General features: G+C 35.1%; 1 long non-coding RNA gene across 1 annotated transcript; it reads right to left on the reverse strand.

The window, feature by feature from the left end:
• Positions 1 to 9,177: 9,177 nt before the first annotated feature.
• Positions 9,178 to 9,851, reverse strand: LOC104103894 (uncharacterized). Its single transcript, XR_688002.4, has 2 exons — positions 9,565 to 9,851; positions 9,178 to 9,460 (listed from the first exon to the last, which is right to left on the reverse strand). It is a non-coding gene; the product is annotated as an uncharacterized lncRNA (long non-coding RNA).
• Between the last annotated feature and the right edge of the window lie 9,861 nt (positions 9,852 to 19,712).

The following is a 19,712-nucleotide window of genomic DNA, read 5'->3' on the forward strand; positions in this document are numbered from 1 at the left end:
ATTTGAAAGTTTTGATAGGTTCATACGATAAGTTTGGACTTATACGTATCTTAGGATCGGATCTCGGGTGGCCTAGGAAGGACTCGGCTTTTGGTTGAAGTTGGCAATTTTAAGAATTTATGAGTTCATAAGTTTAACTTGGAATTGATTTTTATGTTATTGCATTTTGTTTCATATTTTGAGCTTTTGGATAGGTCCATATAGGGTATTTAGACTTATCGGTATAGTTTGTAGGGGACCCAAGGGGCTCAAGTGAGTTTCGATGCGTTTAGAGCAAGTTTTGAAGGATTTGAAGTGTTGAAACGTAATTTTCTGCACTTGATCTGATTTCATAAGAGAACTAACCCTAATCTATCAAGTATTTGATGAAGATTCCTTGATAAGAGTTGTAGTCCTTTGAATCTAGTTTCCAAAAATTTAAAGTGTTCATCATTCCGATATGTGTAAGACAAGCTATGGATATTTTAGTGAAGGAAGAGAAGTGATGTCATTCTTGAAAATCTACACTATAAATTGATGCACTTGTGTATATAACCTCATTTATGTACTTGACCTTCATCTTATCATTATAGGAGCAAGGGAGATAGGATTGAGGCAGATTTTGAAGTAATTTTCTCCAAAGACGATGGGGTAAATGATTCTTACTTGAATTTATAATTATAACATGAATCTATCATCAGTTTTGCCTTAGAATTCAAGGATTTAGAAGAAGAAAATTGGATTTTTGATTTGAAAGTTAAGAAAGTGTATTTTGGGGGTTTTGAATATCAATTTGGACTCGGTTTTAAAAACTAATCACATATTTAGAATCGTAAAGTTATGGGTCAACGAGATTCGACCTTGACCTTGGGTTTTGACTATGTGGGCATGGGGTTGACTTTTTTTATTTTATTTTTGAGATGTGATTAAAAATTAAAGTTTTATCAGTTAGACTTGGTTTATATAGCTTTATTTGACCTTTTTGAGTATTATTTGGGATAGATTGGGCTCGTTTGATGAATTTGGAGTTTAAAAGGTAGATTTTGATGAATAGAGTTATTCCGGTATTATGTAAGTATCTTGCTTAACCTTGACTTAAGAAAAATTTTCTAAAATGGACTTATTTGCTAAATACTGGGTGCTCGAAGGTGATGTATATACGAGGTGACGAGCGTATATGCGGTCAGCGAGGTTATACTATATTTGGGAGAGATTATAGATTATGCTTTAATTATTTGTATGACTATTGAGCTTTCTTATTCACGTTAGAGATCATGTCTAGGCTTTTGATGCTTTATTTGGATATGATGGCTGTTTGTATGTTCGATTACATGTTGGAGTCGTAGTCATACATTATACATATGCATACATCATGCATAAAGATTATCTCTTGTACACAAGCATACGTCCTATATGTTTATTTCTCTATTCATGTTCATCATATCTGCTTATCTCATGTTCATATGTAAATATCTGTCACGACCCAAAATTCAACTAGTCGTGATGGCACCTAACCCAACCCTCCAGGTAAGCCAATTAACAACTATCCAATTTAATGAGATTTATTAAGAAAGGAAATGATAATACATCGCTTTTATACAAGATTTTTTCAAGGACTGGTAGTACAAATCACGAGTTTCTAAGATTTAGAATTTATAAGCTAGTATGAAATAAAGTACATCATCTGTTTGAAATATACACGAACAGATTAAAATTCTAAAGCTACCAAAGATCAAGATGCAGCTATGATCGTAACGCAGGTACATCTTCAAATCCAGCTCCCGCCGTGCACAACAACATCAACATCTAACATCTGCACGCAAGGTGCAGAAGTATAGTATGAGTGCAACCAACCTCATGTACTCAATAAGTAACAAACCTAACCTTAGGTTGAAAGTAGTGACGAGCTGGAGCAAAGGTCGGAGTCCAACACCAATAGCCAACAACAGTTCATAACAACATAATAAAAGTGTTAAAAGAAGTAACTCAGAGATATATTGCTCATCTCGTTCACAGTTCCGGAAAATAGGCATGCTTTTCAAGTATATCAGTGAAAACTCAAATCTTTTACCGAAATCACCAAAATATGAGTACGTTTGTAAAACTGTGATTTTTCCCAGAACTTTCAACATGTAAATATTTCATTTTCCAATGGAATGAGGAAAATACATCTTTATGCATACATGTCAATGTGTATGTGAAGTCATGAATGATGCAATATCGGACAGCATGAGGAAAATGCATCTTTATGCCTGTATCTCAAATGTGCATGTCGAATGCAATGCAACTCAGTGATGTGATAAACCATATGCATACTCTCAGAGTATCAATTCACTCAATCCTCATAGTCACTCAGTCCTCACAGTCACTCAGTCCTCCCAATCACTCAGCACTCGCACTCGGTACTCGCACTCAGTAGGTACCTGCGCTCACTGGGGGTGTGTACAGACTTCGAATGGGCTCTTTCAGCCCAAGCGCTATAACAAGCTAATCATGGCATAAATCAATAAAACATGCTGCGACGTGCAACCCGATCCCATCATAAATCAATAATACCTGCTGCGGCGTGCAGCCCGATCCCATCAATATCTTCAAAATCAGGCCCTCGGCCTCACTCAATCATCAATCTCTCTAGTCTCTCGGGCTCACAATGTCATAAAAATCAGCCCATAATGATGATGTGATGTATCAATAAATAGTTACAGAGACTGAGATATGATATACAAATGAATGCGTATGACTGAGTATGTAATTGCAATGTAAGCAAATAACTCAATAGCAGAAATGATCTCAGTGGGTCCCAATAGGATAAGCATATAACCTAGATATGGTTTTTAGCATGGATCACAACTCAATTACTCTAGCACGTAGAGATTTCATAGATACAAATAAGATTAGGTAACTACACAATACCATAGAAATAGTCGAGTCACAATTCACACGGTGCACTCCCACACGTCCGTCACCTAGCATGTGCGCCACCTCAACACCAAACACATATCACGTATATTCAGGGGTTCATACCCTCAATACCAAGTTTAGAAGTGTTACTTACCTCGAACAACCCAAATCCAATACCGAGCAAGCCAAGTGATGCTCCAAAAATGCCATCTCGCGTGTACCGACCTCCGAACGGCTCGAAACTAGCCAAAAGAAACTCAATTACATCAAATAATGCCAAATGAAACAAACCCAATCGATAAAGGTCGAATCTTTAATCAAAGTCCAAAATCAACCCAAAAGTCCATCCAAGGCCCGCGCCTCGGAACTCGACGAAACTTATAAAATCTGACAACCTATTCAATTACGAGTCCAACCATACTAGTTTCACTCAAATCCGACTCTGAATCGATGTTCAAATCTCAAAAACTCACTCTATGAAACTTTAGGCTAAAACCCCCAATTTCTCTTTAAAATTCATAATCCAATTAACAAAACGAAGATAGAATCACGACATATAATTATAACTGAGTATAAGCACTTACCCTAATCCTTGTGATGAAATTTGCCTCCAAAATTGCTTCACTCCGAGCCCCAAATCTCAAAATATGATAAAAGAACCAAAAACCTTGATTTATAGCTTCTACCCAGCATTTCCGCATATGCGGTCAAATTGTTGCATCTGCGACCTCCGCTTTTGCGGCAAAATCTCGCTTCTGCGAAGCCCTATGAAGACCAGCCTTTCCGCACCTGCGGAATTTTCCCGCTTTTGCGCACACGCAGGTGCGCCAACCAACACAAGCTTCTGTGCCACACGTCGCTTCTGCTGCTAAACTTACGCTTCTGCGGACGCGCAAATGCGCCCTTAATTCCGCTTCTGCGATCTTCCTCGCCCAGGTCTCACTTCGCTTATGCGACCCCTTTATTTCTTCTGCGACCATCGCACCTGCGCAAAACTAGCAGCAGGTGTGATCACACCGGATCCTTCCACCAGCAGCCTTAGCTAAAAAGAATTGATCCAAACGATCCGAACCTCGTTCGAAACTCTTCCGAGCCACTCGGGACCCCTTCCAAATATACCAACTAGTCCAATAACGTAATGCGAACCTACTCGAGGTCTCAAATCATGCATAACAACATCGAAATGACGAATCGTACCTCAAATCATACTTAAATGAACTTTGAACTTTCAACCTTCAAAACTTCCGCCGAAATATATCAAATCAACTCGGAATGAACTCAAATTTTTGCATATAAGTCCCAAATGACATATCGAAGCTATTTAAATTCCCGAAATCACAATCCGAACCCACTATCCACAAAGTCAACTCTCGGTCAAACTTACGAACTTTCCAAACCTTCAAATTTCCAATTTTCGCCAATTAGTGCCGAATCCTTCTAGAAATATTCAAATGCAAATTCGGGCATACGACCGAGTCCAAAATCACCATCCGGACCTAACGAAACCATCAAAACTCTGTTCCGGGGTCAAATTCACAAAAGTCAAACTTGGTCAACTCTTCCAACTTAAAACTTAAATCATGAAATTCATTCTTCCAAATCGATTTCGAATAATCTGAAAACCAAAACCGACGATTCACATAAGTCATAATACATCATACAGAGCTACTCATGCCCTAAAACTACCGAGCGAAGTGCAAATACTCGAAATGACTGGTCGGGTCATTTCAATATCCCTACATATGGTACTCTTACATGGACTGAGATTATGACATATGAGTTATCCGTGCGGTTGAGATAATTATGGCACGTGAGTTGTCCATGCGATTGTTATAATTATGGCACGATGGTTCATTCCGTGTGGATTGATGATTGATTTATGAGATATTGATGATTGATTATAGAGCTATAATATTCTGGCACATGGATTTGGATCCATTCCTTTGTAGTCACGTAAATTGCCTATTCTACCTTGAGCCGTGTGTGCACAGTTCGACACGGGGAATGTTAGGGGTACAAGAATTGTCTATTATTGTAAAGTTTGAGTTTTTATCAAGCATCAATATTCTAGACTCATGTACAAACATTCATGCATATCATCTACATATGTATTTGCAAGCATTTTATACATATGTAGGACTTGCTAGTGGAATGTTAGACACATGAAGGTATATGATTGATGTAAAGGTTGAGTTTTCATCATGCACAAATATTTTAGACCCATGTACGAGCATTCTTATAAATGCTATTTGAGAATTAATGTGAAGTTGAATCTTTATCATACATAAACACTCTATATTCATGTAAAAGTATTCAGGTTAATGTTACTTGGTCTACATCTTCTTTATATGCGAATTTGGTATATTTGTATGTGTTTTTGATATGATTAACCGAAAAGCATGCTTATTACCTTTATCTTGGATTGTGCATCTTATTATTGATGTCCGTTGTTCCTTTGTTGTTTCTCTACTTATGAACTGCACATGTTTTATTAAGTGAGTATCTTATGACTAAATCTCGCCACTATTTTGTTGAGGTTCGTCTTGATACTTACTGAGTACATGAGATCAGTTATATTCATATTATACTTCTGTACCTTGCATGCAAATATCTGGAGCCGAGCTATTGCGAAATTCGAGGGCTAGCATTGAAGATGTACTAACATTCTAGTTGCAAGCTACTATTGTTTTCATGGTAGTTTAGGAGTATATTTTTGTTTATGTATATTCAAACAGATGATATATTTCCTTCATACCAGCATTGTATTCCATCTCTTAGTTACTCATGACTTATAACACCTGTTCTTGGGGTAATCTGTATAAAATTTCATTTTTATTTATTTATTTTATAATCTTTGGTTTGAGATGCGTTATGTTGGTTGGCTTGTTTATCGGGTTGGATTAGGTATCATCACGATTCCAGTGGGATTTGGATCGTGATACTCAAACCCCTTATGCTTGATGCTACAAAATGAGAAAGTATACTTAATTTGTAAAAGTACAAAATATTTTCCTCCAAGAAAAAAAAAAATTAGCTAACTATGAGATATTTATAATTTCCTTTTAGAAAAAGAAAATCTTTCTTCAAGAGAAAGAAAAATAAAAAATGATTAAAAAATCAGAGCGATCACCTAATACTATGATTAATTTTTTAAATGATTGATTGTAAATTATCAACTTACAAAAGTTAAACTCACACTACTAGAAAACTGCCTAAAACTGTTCAGAAATACAGACCGAAATAGGTCGAAAAACTGAAAAAATCGATCGATTTTCGACCTACTTTAATCCGTCGAAATTAGGCTGGTCGGTAATAAATAGCGACCAAAGTCGGTCGCTATTTCCGATCGATTTCGGTCGGTCAATTAAATTTTACAAACGACCAAAAAAGAAAAAATCGACCGAGGTCGGTCGGTATTTTTAATTATGCAATTAAAAAATGCACCGTATGGGAATCGAACCGGAATTTGTATTGTGGCAGGATATTATTCTACCACTAGACCATTGGTACATTTTGGTTTAAGACTATTTTTTATTTTATGTGTACCCTTTAATTGCATTTTCGCGCAAAAATAACCGACCGATTTCGGTCGGTTTTATTAAAAATATAAAATTACCGATCGAAATTGGTCGATTTTTTAAAGTGACCGACTGAAATAACCGATCGACTTCGGTCACTTTTTTGAATATTAATTTTAATTTATTTTATATGAAAAATCGACCAAAGTTGGTCGATTTCTTAAAAAATAAATTTCGCGGAATGCCAAAATAATTTCCCGCATTTTTGCGCTAAAACAATTGACCGAAATTTGTCAGTTTCATAAAAAAAATTAAAAAATATAATATTTTGAAAACCAACCAACTTTGATCGATTTTTCCGGTCGATTTTAGCTGAATTTCTAGTAGTGTCAATATTAATTACTTTAGGCATCAGAGATTATTGGGTCTCCACTTGCAACTAACAATTCTTTTATGTTATCTAATTGAGACCTTTTGACTAATCAGCTATACGAACTATTAAAACTAGGGAGAAGCAGCCTCCCTACAGGCTTCGTTCAGATACGACAAATCTCCCCTACAATTTTAAGACTTAACAAAATATGCTGTAAGAAGACAATTTAGACTGATTTCTCGAAAATTGATGTTAGTAATAAAGTAAAAGTAAATCATTTCATCTATTCAAGAATGTCGTGTCCACTATTTGGCGAATCAACTTACACTAACCCTTTCTGAAAGTCTGTTAAATGTAAAATTTACATATTGTAGTACTTTTTAGAGTTTTAAATTAATTATCTATTTTAAAAATAAATTCAGTTCCTTTATGATTTTTATATTTTGAATTTATTTTTAGATGAAACTCCAGGTAGACAAGCATCTTTTTTGGCATATAAATGTAAAATTTAGACATATTCGGGATAATTCTTAATCTTCTATCGGAATTTTTGGTCTTAAAACACCAAGAGAAAATCTGTCTTTTTTTTTTCTTTTTCTTTTTTGGTTTAACTTGATAAATTAATCAAGTTAACTTTTGATAGTTGCAATTATGTATTCAACTTCACAAATAACTATCGAGGAATGTGTCAAGATGAATATCTTAAACAGAGATTTTAGTTCGCGTCATGAGTATAGTGAAATTCTAATTTTATGAATCTTGCACTAAATTTATGAATCTTGTTTAAATTTTCCATTTCTTTTACGATTTTGATTTCTTTTGTCACAATAAAACATAATCAAATTGGATATATTTATTTCAAGCTTTATATATTCCAAATAATCTTCAATTGATATTTGGCTTAATAAAAAAGTTTGGTCTTCCACTCCTTCTCAACCCCAACAGAAGAAAATAGGAAAAAACCAAATAATTGTTCAAACAGCTTACAAAGTAAAGCACTAGTGTTAATTGTTAAAAAAAATAATCTAAAAAGAGAATACACTTTAATTAAAAATCTAACACTACAAGGATTTTTTTTTTAAATATTAGGCAAAACTGTGCCTCTGCCCTTCTGGGAGGGTAATATAGGGTAATAGTAAGGTTGCGTACATCTTACTCTCCCAGACATCACTTGTGGGAATTCACTTATTTGTTGTTGTTGTTTTGGGCAAAACTATTCTTTAATTTTTTTCATATGTTATTTATGATAATTTGTTTTTTTCTACATAGTTAAAAGATTATGATCACTCATATACTAAAGTTTGAATTGTAATCTCCTGACAACAAATTGTATTTTCTCAGTAGAAAACTGAGTAAATTTTATGGGTGGTCATTTAACTTTGTGTTAATTACGCAAAAGTCACTTTTCTTTCTTTTCGTTACGTAGAAATTATTTTACTTTGCTCTTTTTATCACAAAAGACACCTTGGCAAGATTTTATAATACTTTTCCTTGAAAAGTTTATTATGTCCTTGACATTATAAACCCTCTCATTTATGTAATACCTTCTATATTATATACTATATAATATATTTTTACCTAGGTATTTTACTTATAATTAAAATAATTTTAAATTATTTTATTTTATAATATATCCATATATTTAATTTTTACATGGCACTCAATTTGTTTAATCATATTCAAACATGAACATAATTTAAATATAAAATTGATAATGTTTTTTAAATATTTATTTAAAATAATAAAAATAGATTTGTTTAACAAATGATAATTATTTATAGTCAATAAAAATTTTAAAAATAATTTAAAAGATATTTTTTTTTAATATTAAGTTTTTTAAAGCTTTATCTGTTAATATTATTTATTTGAAAGTATTAATATGATGTATCATTTTGCTAAATGTGAGTATTTTATTTATTAAATTAATGGGTATGGCTTGGCTGACAAATCAATGAGCTTTGATTTTTTAATTTTTATTAAACATATTTCATTAAAGATGATTAAGAACGTGGACTTGAGATTTGTTCACGGTAATGTTATTGATAAATTTAATAATGCTACTTATATATCTTGAAAATTAATTTAAGAAAAAATTAAATGTGCGAATATATTATAAAAATCATAAATAAAATAATATTAAGTTATTTTAATTATAAGTAAAATACCTGGGTAAAAGTATATTATATAGCATATAATATATAAGGTATTACATAAATAGGAGGATTTATAATGTCAAGGGCATAATAGACTTTTCAGGTAAAAGATTTGTAAAATATAGTCAAAGTGATTATTGTGATAACTAGAACATAGTAAAATGATTTTTGTGTAATAAAAGAAAAAAAATGACTTTTTGATAATGAACACAAAGTTGAATGACTTGTACGTAACAACAGAAAGAAAAGTGACTTTTGGAAAGTTGAATTATGAAATTTACTCTAGAAAACCTTTTGTAATAATAAACTTATATCTTTTGTTAATGAAATTGGAGGTGAGAATCAGAGATCTAACATGATCCCGAACTACTTTTCTCGAATGTCTGTGATTGTTCTTTATAATGACTGAACAATCATGTAGTTTAAGAAATCACGAGTTTGGTGGCAAGTTCAAAAACTAGAAACTTCAAATTCTATCCTTTCATTATTCTCATATCATATCTCTCAGATACCTCCTTGTGCCATTTAAGATTGTTCTGCAATGTTGGGCGAGAACTAATGTTAATAATAAGTAAATAAATAAATAACGGAGCTTTGAAAAATTGTTGAAAAAAAATATTAGAGTTATAAAAGCACTCACTCTCCAACTTCTCTGTTGAAAGTTTCGGTGAGTTCCTCAGTATTTTCATTATAAGCAGCAAGAGAAGATTTGAGGGCTTCTTCAGCTTTCTTTTCCAAATAAGGGTCAAATTCGGCAATGTTGGCATCCAAGTTTGGGATTAAAGAAGCAAAAAATAAAAGGGAAAAGAGAAAAATGACTGAATTACAACTAATGGAGGCCATTGTTCTCTTTCTATTTATTTATATTCTCTGTTCAGCAGCTATCTCTTGTTTTATAAGTGATTTTTGTTTTGCAGATGAGTTCCTAAAGCTTGGGAGTTGGGAAGATAATAATAGTAAACAAATATATACCACTAACGAGAAACAGATAGGGAGTAACTTAAGGGGTAACAATTAACGGATCACCAATAAAGACTTATTTGCGGTGGACACCAACAGTTTTACGAACTAACTTTTGAATGTTGGTGCGGGAAAACTAAGTCACGTCTTGCGCTCCGGCCTTAGAAATGAAATACTTCTTGTTAGAATTTATACGATACAAATTTAAATTAGTCGAAATAACGAGTATGAAAAGAATAATAAAATAATAAAATAAAAAAATAAAAAAATTGATGAGGCTGTTAGTAAGCCAATTGTTATTGTTGTTGTTTGGTGATTATAACCAAATTGCAGTTGATAAGGCACCACTTGCCCCCGGTTGTCGTGCAGCTCCAAGATTGTTATTGCAACAAGATTGATTTTGTTGTCCTCATTGCTGTCCACCATCTTTCTTGGCCATCAAAGTTGCTCACATAATTCATATCCTCTTAGTAGTTCTGGTTATCGCATTCACCACTCCATGAGCAAATGGAGAACTTTCCCACCTCACACTTAATATTCCCAATACACAATAAAATCAAAAATAGTAAAGGAACTCCCTGCCACTCAGAGCCGTCTATGAAGAACGCTCTGTCCGGCTCCTCAGCCAAGTCAAATCCATCATCAATGGCATCCTCATCCTCATTATCGGCATCATCTGCCTCCTCCTTAGCAGCGTCCTCATGAACGGATGGCTCCAGAGTGTTTATATCCTCCCCTGGAGGCACTCCTAAGCCAAACCCAATGCTAACCAACTATTGTGCACGACTGTTGGGAAAAAATCACTAATGCAACTGACCCCTCTCCTCATGCATAGTGGATCGGCCACCAATCTAGAGCTGAAGGTCCAACATCTCATGAAAGTGAGCCTTGAAGCTACATTCCGAGCATGACGCTCAACAGTAGTGAAAGTAATAGCTCCGTCCTCATCTGCCCATGTATACTAGTGATGTCAGAGCTCGCGGTTTTGCTAGAATAATGATGTCACAATCCAGATCCTTAGACACATTCTCAAGTCGCAAGTACTGGGTCAGTACATTGCCAAAGAACATCCTAGAGAGCTTGACAACTTTAGTCTACTCTATCTGCTCACGCATCAAATGACCCACATTTACAGGCTGCCCAATCATCAAGAAATAGACAAGTCACACACACTCCCTCAAATTATATGTATCATGATCACACGGTAAAATTCTCGTGTTCACCAACATCAAGCACACCTTTCACGGCCTTCAAAAAACTTCACCTTTGGCATAGTACCATGCGTTCTCCCTTCCTTCTTACTCTTCCACACAACATTTGAATTGATAGCACATATCAAGAGCATTAGATTGGTTAGTTAGTCTTAGGCTGAGTAACTAATTGAGGGACCTAAATGTAGATAAAATAACTTTAGGGGACACATTAATAGATGGGTGTGAAAGGCACGTGATTATATAACAGTGCCCTTCCCCAATTCAGTTGTAATTTTTCTTCTTCAGAAGCTAAGAAATGTTCTCTCTTCTCTCTAACCCTCCTCTTTATTTCTCTCTCTATATTTCAGTAGATGCAACCGTAGATTTATTTGCATGTTGTGAAGCTCAGTTCATAGAGTGTAGATTCAATAAATTGACAAAAGTGTGTCTAATAGCCTGATAAGTAAGGTGTGCAATGAACTGACACAATAGCACGCTAGAGAAACTATGATAGTCTAGAAACTTGCACAATAGAAACTTGCACAATGCACTAAGTGAAAAGATAATCAACCTTCCGCGAATGGATACGAAATTCTCTGGGTCACGAACATCCCAAGAAGTATAGAATTATCTAATAATGCTCACAATTGCTTCTCCCGGATTTTTGAACACAAAGACCCAATCCATGTTATGCACGGCTTCCCATATGTCGTTATACTTCACATTCAAAGTATTCTCATCAATAGCCATATTAGGGGTGTACATGGTGCGCGAAACTTCTTGTACCATGCCTTCCCGTAGGGTCGAACATGCTTGGTACTAAAGAGATGTTTCTTCTTTTCTTGCGACTGAGCTGAAGCTAATGTGAAGGTTGACTGCTTCCCTTCTGTCTTGCTACTAGATGCAACCTCTATGCGATTCCTCTTTTTAGGTGGTGGTGCTGAAGTGGAGGTCTTAGCCTGAGGCAGAGCTTTGGTTTGAGCCAAAGCCTTAGCATTAGTTGCACTGGGTTTTGATCGAACCATTTTTCAAAGTACCTATTGTTAACAGTCAATTTTGACCCTCCCTTTTAAATTAATTTATTTATAATTAATAATTTACAATAAATATTTTAAAAGTATTCTCTAGAAATAAAAATTTATTTTTACAAATTAATTACGTATTAATTTTAAAATTAATCACATAGTATTAATATTATGTAATTACAAATATATTTATTATTTTAAGATTATTAAAATAACTTTTAAATATACATTAAATAGGTTCTATAATTAATTTAATGAATTACTCTTTAATTTCTAGTTAATTAGGCTACTATGTTAATAATTCGAAAACAATGTTACAATCTAGAAAACAAAGTATTTTTACAAATAAGTAATTAAAATAATTAGTAGTGTATATAATAATTATAATTTTACCACATTTTATTAAAAATTTTTAAGTTTATTTTAAATTAATTTTAAAAAGGGATCAAAGACAAAAGGCTACAATTGTAATTCTCAATTAAATGTAAAATGGCTATCTTTTAATTTTTTTTGGCCCAAACGTGCAAGCCTAGTCCGAAATATACACAATTCAAATACCCCTCTCTTTCCACTGTGGCAATCCTTGCCATCTCCTTTGCACCAATCACTGCGCGCCACGTCACCCTCCCTCACCACTCGCAAGACAAACACTCACATCTGAGCCGTTGTTCCATCTGATCAACGATTCATATTTTATCTCTGATTTTCTCTTGATTTTAAATACCCGCCCCAGAGATCTCATCCTCACCGTCCAAAATCCCATAATCTAACGGAAACCAAAGATCTTCCATAAAAATCCTAATTGACCAAATTATCAGGGCCGTTAATCTAATGATCCAATGGCCCAGGTTCTATCTCTCAACATTAACCCACGAGACCAACCCTAATTCCCCCCAAACCCTAATCATTCACTCAAAGACCTAGCCGCCTCTCTTTCCCTTTCCTCTCTCTTTTCTCTCATATATATCAGCCATTAATCTCCAAAACCTTGCACAAAATCATCTCAAAATCACTCAAAATCATCTCTTCTGTCTCTCTATCCGCGAATCCAGCCGGCTATTTCCTATCTCAGCACTCAAAATTCAAAATCCAATTCTGGAACCCTAAGCTCAAAACATCCCTGGATTTCTCCTTCGTTCTTTCAAATCCAACTTGCAGATTCGTCTGCTTTGTCCCTAGGTTATGAAGCCAGTTGATTTCAGTTTTCATTTTCATTGAGTAAGTTCGAAACCCCTAATCTGAAACCCTAGACTCAAACATGCAACTTCAAATCTCCAGATTTTCTTCATGTTCTGTTAAATCGAAGCATGCATGAGCACATTTCAAAGCCTCATCATGATTATTCGAAGTTCAGAGGTCAAATGCAATGTCCTCTGGACATTGGAGTTTTGACCGGTGGGTTTTTCCTTCAACGGTCAACCTTCTTCACTTAGGTAAATTTGTTCATCATTTCCCCCCTCTGTCTCTCAGATTTTTCACTCGATTTTGCTATCATCATCAATCTTTCGTCACTTTCCACTCATGATTTTGAATCCGTTGAAATCCCAGAGCCTTAATGGCACTATAAATAGGGCCTTTAATGTTCTCACCTAACATCATCTATACAACCACATAACACTGAAAAGAATACACCAAGAACACTTAGCAAAATAAAAAATCAGTATAGTAGTTATAGAATTTCTTCGACTAAGCTCTTACTCGAATTCTGATTTTGCTCTGAGGTATTCATTTGGTTAAAGTCTCTGAGTTCTTGGGTCCTAACGGCTAAACGAGTTCTATTTGGTCTGCTCCCCTAAGAAAGGTCAGTGCGCCTTCACCCTCACCTCTTCTAATTATTTTACTTGAATGCTATGTACATGTTTTTTTTTCTATTAACTTCATTAGCTTATAACGTTTGTCATTAGCCTATAAAGTGTTATCCCAGTTCATGTTAAAGTGTTGTTGATCTGTGATCATTCCTCATGATTTCAGAATCTCTTTAATTGGCATTGACTAAACTGTTACATGACTTTAATGACATGCATCTCTGAGCCTAAACAATCTACATGATTAAGTTTTCTTTATGAGCCTTAGTGACTTTCAGATAGCCAATATGATTTAATTCCCTTAATGTGCCTTAATGACTTCCAAGCTTGTCTAAACTTCAAATTTTCTGTAAATAGTTCTATTACTCCCTCCGATCCAGTTTATGTGAACCTATTTCCTTTTGGGTCCATTCCAAAAAGAATGACCATTTTCTAAATTTGGAAATAATTTAGCTTAAACTTCCAATTCTACCCTTAATGAGAAGCTTTTATAACCACACAAATACTCTGGACCCCTTTTTGACTTGTTTAGGACCACAAATTCAAAAAGTTTTTATTTTTTCTTAAACTTTGTGCCCAGCCAAATAGGTTCACATAAATTGGAACGGAGGGAGTATGATCTTTAATGTGATCTTTGTCCCTGAACACTGGTTTTCCTGCATCCTGTTGTCTTATGGTCAAGATCACTGTCTGATAATCCTCATTAGGACAAAATCTGAGAGTTTATAGTTTACACCCTTCACCATTTAACTGAAGTCTGAGAAATGGAAGTGTTCTAAATGCTCTCTTCCTCTATATCTGTATCTGTTAATTCTGAGGACAACTCTCTGAGTCTTCTTTATTATGTTCATGTCTTATTGATTGGCTGCACATATATGAGATAGTTTTACTAACCTGAACTCTTAGGAATACCAATAATTCTTCTGTACATACTCTGTTAAGATTAAGTTACCCCTTTTCATAACAATAGGTCAGGGTTTTTGTTTGTTACAGTTGAATAGTAACTACTGATAATCTGAACATAGTTATCTCATTTTTAGATATAAAATCTCAATCTGTATATCTGAGTTGAACTTATTTTGGCTTAACACTTTCTTTGTCTTTAACCACCTCATGGCATTGCTGACTTTGTAAAGCTTACCCTGCCTTTGTAAAATTATTAAAGTATCTATGCATATTTGATGTTACATGTTTCCCTGTTTTGGCTTCATGATTCCCTGCCTTTTGTTTAAAGATAGTACTCAGTCCTCTCCTTACTGTCAACCTGAGCTGAATCAGATCTTTAAATCTTATGAGAAATTCTTTATTGATTCTACCTGAACATAATAATTTATTTAAGGTTAATACTGTTATGAATGTGATCCTGTTGAGCACCTTAGGAATTCCATGTTTAAATCTGTAAACCTGTGGTCATATTGAGAGTGTTGATCATGTTTCTGATGTCTCTGATAACTTATGTAAAAGTGGTTAGTTGTAACTGTTTGTGCGAACCATTACTGATGCACTTTTAAAAGGTTCCAAGTAGTGTTATTAACCCATGCATGTACTAATGGCAATACTTAAGCTAATCAACTCATAAATAGTCTGCCAGGGTAGGAGTATCTGTATTTCTTGTGTTGCTGCATGTCTGAACTCTGAATGTGTTTTCCCTAGTGTTTAGACCTTTGACAGTATATTATAGTATTTTCTATCCCCTCCTCACATGTGTATCTGACTTATTTAATACGTGTATGCTTCATATGATATTAGAAATTAGTTATAATTTATTCTTATATTGTTCTGGGAAAACTACACTTCTGTGGTAGGGGGTATTATGGTAGTTAGTTTACATTGAAAGGGCCTCATTGGCACTTAAACCCATAGTAAAAAAAAAGTTGTTAGTGATTAGGGATATTTGGGAGTGGAGTTTAACTCTAGGTTGGGCTGCTCTCCCCGGCACAAGCATTGCCCTGGGCCTTGAGTCTCTTGGGAACTTTGAAGTGTCGGGGAATTCAAAGGAGGCATCGACCTTGAGTAGAACTCTCTCCTTAGCCCTTAATTCATTGACACTTTTAGTTCTCTAGGGGTTTAGTGTTTAATGACAACAGAAGGGTTTCAATGTAAATCATTTGCCATGTATAACCACTAAATTAGTATAATCTTCTCATGAGTATTTGAATATTGAGAGTTTGTTACATTTTTGCTCCAATTATTTGTTTATATGTTTCATATATGGTTGAATGCATAGAACATGTATCTAATGACTTTCCTTTTTTGGACATGCATATTTGTGTGGGCCTGCTGAGTTCTTAAGGAACTCAGGCCCAAGCCCAGTACTGCCACATTATTGGAAGTCTGAAGTCATCTGCTGCCATCTCTTTATTGCTGGGCCTGCCTTCTTAAGGCCCAATTACCAGAGTCCAGTCCTCTTTTCCTCAACTCCTTTATTATTGTTTACTGCTTCACTAGTTTAGCCCACTGTCTTGTTGTATTTCGTTATATCTTTGTTATTGTTCTATATCACATGTATATAACACCCATATATTAGATCATGTACTTTATTTTATACTTTAATGTCATATAAAACTTAGGCAAGCCCTAAAAACATAGGACTAAAAGAATCAGTTAGTAATTAGTCCCCAATTCGCTAATTCTATTTGTTTATACCATATTATGTTTTCGCTCATCTACTTTTCTTAACAAGATTTAGAAGCCCATAATTTAGCAAAAAACAACAGCCCACTTTCCAAAGAAAATCGGATTTGAATCACAAGCTTTATCATCAAAGAGGCAAATCAGAATTTTCATAAAAAAGTGAGGTACTATCGCTTCAAATGGATTTTCAAAAGACCCATTTTCTTTAAGTTTTAAAGATCAAGGTATATCTTAGGCTTACTTTCTTACCAACATCTCTTAGAGTTACATGAACATCAATTCTCTAAATCAAGTGTTTTATAACTTAACCTCTTTTCACATGCTTTATAAATATAAACCATTTACGTACATATTTCAAAAACTCATTAATTATATCCACCAACATATCTTTAGACTCCTTTATAAACTCACATCCTTTTGAAGGTCTCACACTCCTTTTATTAATATTATACTCTCCCTTAGATGTGCTTGTCACGATCCCAATTTTCCTCCGTAGGATGTCGTGACGACACCTAGTCTCTAAGACTAGGTAAGCCTAATATTTATGCAGAGATAACCGAAATAATAATTAAAGGCTCAAAATACAACAACTAGCATAAGAAAAATCTCCACAACTCAGTATATACGTATTTGCCAAAAACCTGGTGAAATACAAGTCACAAGCTCTATGCCAATATCAAGTCATCCCTATACAATTGTATCTAGTAAAGAAGGAAAATATAGAAATGGATAGAAGGTGACTCCGAGGCCTGCGGACGCGGGCAGGTGTACCTTGAAGTCTCCAAATGCGTACTCAGCTCACTGGTGCCAGGACTGATAGGAAATACCTGGATCTGTACAAAAAGATATGCAGAAGCGTATCATGAGTACACCACAACGATACCCAGTAAGTGCCAAGCCTAACCTCGGTAGAGTAGTGACGAGGTCAGGTCCAGGCCCTACTGGAATTAATAAAAAATATGACGAAAGATTTAATAATATAATAATAATGACAAGGAAATGAAACAAGTAATGAGTAAACCAAGAGTTAGCTACACAGAATCAATGCAAATAATGCATCACGGAAGGGAACAAGGGTCACTATCGAGGTAACTCCTCGTAGTCCCAAATCACATGAATAACTCACAATCTTTCCTTATATCACCGCAGGAGCCTTTACATTTAGTTTTGAAAATTCTTTTCCCGAAATAGCATCCCGCGTTTTAATCCACCTTATCACACCGCATGGGTTCTAGTAGTTCCCCTACTAGCCACGCGTATTAAGCCCACCTTATCTCACCTCATGCGTTTGAACCCCAAAACTTTATACCACCGCATGCGTATCAATATCATAACGTATCACAAATCGCACCTCAAGTGCCCAATATCACGACTTTCCAGAGAGACCAAACAAATACAATATTTTCACAGTAAAGAGCCCATGGCTCAACCATAATGTACACAAGAGTCTCAACAATAACAACCGGAATGAATAACTCAACAAAATGGTATTTCACAACTTAACACTTTTCCTCAATGTGAATCACGACCTTTATATCTCAATACCAATTTCAACAACAAGACATTCCACGATTTAACAACTTCAAGTAAAGAGTTCAACGATCAAATAGTGAATACAGAATAAAGGAAACAAGAACTTCAATTAAACATGTAAGGCAATTAGCATGTAAGAGAATAAGACAAGTAGACATGTAAAAATAGACTAGAGATGATGACTATAACATTTTAAGATAACTCAATTACGGCATGAAAGGAATCTACATAGCTTAAACCAGTAATTTTCACATGTAGCCCGTGTACACACTCGCCACCTTGCGTACACGGTTTTCACATATTACAATTATCACAACCAACACAAATCCTAAGGGGTAATTCCCTCACAAGAGGTTAGGCAAGTCACTTACCTCAAATAACGCTAAATCAATCCACTAATAGGCCTTTTCCTCGATTATCCAACTCCGAACGACTAGAATCTAGCAAAAAGAAAAACTTCATACCATAAATATAAACTATAGGAAACTAATTCAAACAATAAAATTACGATCTTTGTGAAGAAATAAAAAGTCAACTCAAAAAGTCAAACTAGGCCCGCGCCTCGGAACTCGACTAAAATTGCAAAATCCGAACACCCATTCGATAACGAAGTTTAGTCTAGGAAGAATTACTCAAATCCGACCTCAAATCGCCTTTCAAAACTAAAAAATTTATTCTAGGAAGTTTCTACCATTTCCCCCCAAATTTTCTAACTTAAACCACTAATTAAATGATGAAATTATCAATAGATTCATGTAAATTAACCAAAACCGAGTTAGGAATTCTTACCCCAATAATCTCTCTGAAAAACTCCTGAAAATTCACCTCAAACCGAGCTCTCTAAGTCCAAATTATGGAATAAGAGGTGAAACCCTCGTTTTGAAATTTAAGTCTGCTGCCCAGTAATTTCTTCTTCGCGAACGCGGATAATGCCTCGCGTTCGCGAAGCAAAAAAATATGGCTGCACAAATTTCATCTTACGTGAATGCTAGAACCCACACGTGAATGCGATGACAAAATCTCCCAAGCTTCGCGTTCGCGAAGCCTCTCTCGCGAACGCGTAGACCAAACGCATGAGGTCCCTCCAGCCTGCATTTCCTCTTCGCGAATGCGGCTGCCTGTCCGCGATTGCAGTGCACAAAATCCGGACCCTTCGTGAACGCACGGCCATCTTCGCGAACGTGAAGGATAAATCTCCAGTAATCCCTGAAGACTCTACGCGAACGCGGGAACACCTTCGCAAATGCATAGAAGGAAACGAGAAGCACCAGATTCAACAATCTTCAGTGTTACGTCGAACATAATCCGAATTACTCCCGAGTCCCCCGGGATCTCAACCAAATATACCAACAAGTCCTAAAACATCATACGAACACGCTCAAAGTGTCAAATCACATCAAACAACACTAGAATCACGAATCACGCATCGATTCAAGCCTAAGAAACTTATGAACTTTCGAATTCCAAACTAATGCCGATTCATATAAAAAAACTCCGATTGACTTCAAATTTTGCACACAAGTCATAATTGATATTACAGACCTATTCTAACTTTCGGAACCAGATTCCAACCCCGATATTAATAAAGTCAACTCTCGATCAAACTTTTCCAACTTCCAAACCTTTAACTTTCCAACT

This window comes from Nicotiana tomentosiformis, chromosome 2 (genome assembly GCF_000390325.3).
Source record: "Nicotiana tomentosiformis chromosome 2, ASM39032v3, whole genome shotgun sequence".
In the NCBI taxonomy this organism is placed as follows: Eukaryota; Viridiplantae; Streptophyta; class Magnoliopsida; order Solanales; family Solanaceae; genus Nicotiana; species Nicotiana tomentosiformis.